The sequence below is a fragment of the Protopterus annectens genome, chromosome 2.part2 (assembly GCF_019279795.1).
Source record: "Protopterus annectens isolate FY-2018-M chromosome 2.part2, PAN1.0, whole genome shotgun sequence".
In the NCBI taxonomy this organism is placed as follows: Eukaryota; Metazoa; Chordata; order Ceratodontiformes; family Protopteridae; genus Protopterus; species Protopterus annectens.
The window spans coordinates 227,950,035-227,953,511 of record NC_056730.1 but is presented as its reverse complement, the minus strand read 5'-3'; positions in this window follow the sequence as shown (position 1 = coordinate 227,953,511).

The window sequence follows — 3,477 nt, the reverse complement described above, 5'->3', positions numbered from 1 at the left end:
ATATGTTATTGGACAATGACAGAATCATTTTCATCTTTCCAGAGACAATGGTATATTATGCTTTCAAAGACAAGAACAAATACTAGAACCTATCTTAAGTATTGTATTCCATTATAGCTGAATATTGTCTTAAAATTCTTGCAGATGAGGAAAACCCATCTAGAAAAATTCATATAATTATTTAACATTTTTGGTATACAGGACAGAACTAATGACCCATAATAAATACTTAGACGAGTCTAGAGCTTAGTGCAAATGATTAAAACTTTGAGTTGTTAATCATCTGCTTCTATTTTCTCAGAGTACAGTGTTTGATTTCTTTCCCCTTTTTTTCCTACTGTGTGACTCTGTTTAAGTCACATAGACAAACAGTGCTCCTGGACTATTGTGTCCAGCTGGCTCATATGGTGAACAAACAGGCAAAATAAAAGTAAAATAAGAATCCTTGCAAAATAATCACAAGGTCATTGTCACTCAACAAGTAAATATAAGTTCATAAGCACAAAAATAGTATTCAGGCTAATTGGCCAGCTAGGAACACTGATTCCATTACAAATGTCATGTCACCCATCCAGTTATCTAATATATTCTTAAATACTTTGAAGCTACTTGATAAATGTATATTGACTAAATAAGAGTAATTCAGATTTGAATATTTGAGTTGAACATTTTGTATTATTACAGCTTAAAATATTATTATTGGACATGATATCCATATAAAACATAGCTCTCATTACAGGTTTTTGAAATGTAGTATATGATGCAATTACCCTTCCCATATATATCTGTAAAGCAATTAGCCTTCCCCATATATATCTGTAACAAATAGAATCAGTCATCATAGTCCAGATCTCTAACTGAAGCAATTCTTTTACTGAACTTCTCTACATTTCCCAACTTATTCAGCTGATTTTGAGTATGCATAGAAAAGCATTATTATATTCCAATATAGGCCTTATGTACAATTTGAATATTCTTGTAGACAAGTTTCCTCTCTGGTAGTTAATGACCTAAAACTCATGTGTACTGATTTTGCATGCTTTGAAAAAGAAAGATTTGAAGTAATTAATATTCGTAAGTCTTTATATTCATTAACTTCCACCAAAGGAACTATATGTTATATGATAAGTATATGTTTTTTGTCATCTTATTTGTAAAGTGCATAACATTACATTTCCCAGTGCTAAACTATAGGCTCCATATACTGGCCATGTGTGTAATTATTCCATAAAGAGCTGCTCAGTCTCACTCACTGTACAGTATGAAACCTATTTTGCAGTCATCATCATATTTACAGTGCCACATTTTTTTGGAATAGTACTAAAACAATATTAAAAAGGACTGGCCCCAACATTAGTCCCTGTGGAACTCCTGAGTAGATGGGTAATAAATCAGATAAGATGTTTCTTTATTTGACACACTACGTCCTATTAGATAGCCATTCCATAATCCATCTGGATATAAAACCATGAATATTGTTTTGATGAAGACAGTGATGTGTTACTGAAAAAGGTAACTTTTCAAAAGCTTTAGATAAATCTACGTATACAACACCTGATGTTCTAGTGCCTCCACTACTGGATCATAAAAATTAACCATATTGATCAGAGTATCTTCCCCTGATAAATCCATGTTGTTCTATATCATTTGCTGGGAAATATGATTTAGTGCTGTTCATCAATTTTATTAAGCACCTCTTGTAACATTTATCAAAGCTAGATTATAATTGGTCTGCAATTTTCTAAGATGTACTTCTTTTTTTATATAGGAATTATGTGTGGGGTTTTCTATAGAGCAGGTATTATTTCTCAGTAATTCATTAGTTAACTTATGTAATATTGGAATAATTGTATCTTTCAAATTAAATAGTGCCATTGGGATAAAATCTGGTCCCATGGATAATGCTGTATTAACTTTACCCAAAGACTTGGCTATTATATCCTTAGAGAAGATAGGCCATTTGCCATGCACAGGTACTTGTAACAGATGATTATTTAATATGACTTTTTTATTATAATTTGATGAAATGAGATTATTAAATGTATTAGCAATAGTCCCTAAACCATATAGCACTTAATTATTTATTATAAATGTATTTGAATATATAGAAGTATCACTATTTAATGATCTTACAAAAGGCCTTTTTATTTGAGATACCTTGGGTTAGTTTGATTTCATAGTTACCTTTTTCTCTACTAATTTTATCCTTTACTTCCTTGTTTATATTATTATAAATTGTCTTATTTGTAACTGTTGGATATTTTTGCATATTGTAAACTTTGTGTTTTTCTTCATAAGACATTTCCTCACTTCTCTGTTTCTCAGTACTGAGACTGTAGAAATTATAATTTCCAAACTTGTTGGCAACAAAAGCTAAAATATCTTATAACAATTAGTAATAGAATCATTTGCTACCTTAACATCCCAATTAATCTCCTGAATCTGATCCCTCAATCTCCAGTATTCTAATAAACTAAGACTGTAATTTCTTATTAGACTCTTGTCATTTTTCATATATCTAAGATCAAAACCAACAGAACTGCGATCTACCATCATATTATTAATCAAACCTGGTTTGTTCTTTATAATAAAATCCAGAGTATTTTCTCCTCTCACTTTATCTATCAGTTGTGTCATACCAATTAATAGTGACATGTTTACAAAACTGTTCAAAGATTGACTTAGCGGTATAATTTTCTCACGAAATTGTGGGATAATTTAGATTTCCCAAAAGAATCATACTTTGATAATTCATTATATCTCCAAGTTTAGTTAAATAATCATGATGTTGAATATTTTCCATACTAGTAAACCGGTAGCAAAAGCTGACATTAATATACACATTATTCTTAATCTGAACAATAATCCATACTATATCTGGAAATTGTTTTTATTGAAGTAAAGAGATGACATTCTGTACCCACAAGATGAAAGCATATTTATATGGGAAGGTGATAGCCTGGTATAAAAACAAACACAAGCACTGGAATAAAGAACTGGCAGAACTACAAACTAAAATAGACAAAATGAAATTAAATATTCATAAACACAACTTAGCTTCAGAAAAAAAGAATTAGAAGACTTCAACAAAAAATACTTAGATATATTGAACCTTAAAACCATGTTTAATCTAGAGAAGGTCAAACTATGCACTTAATCTATGAATCCAAAAATTCAAAGGAAAATAGCTAACAGGACAAAAAGAATGATAAAGGTAAATAAGATAAAAGAAATATACAATGTAGACAAACAAGGAAAAGTATCAGATTTAGAAGGGATTCTAGAAGCCTTTAGAGTGTATTTTAATAAACTCAATAGTCAAGAAAATAAAGTAGAATCAAGTGAAGCACTTAAAAAATTCCTTAAGGAAAATATAGGACTAAGACTATCAGATGAACACAGAAGCATAATAGATAAAGATATTACTATGACAAAAATTAAAGCACAAATCAAAAAACTAAAATTAAACAAACACCC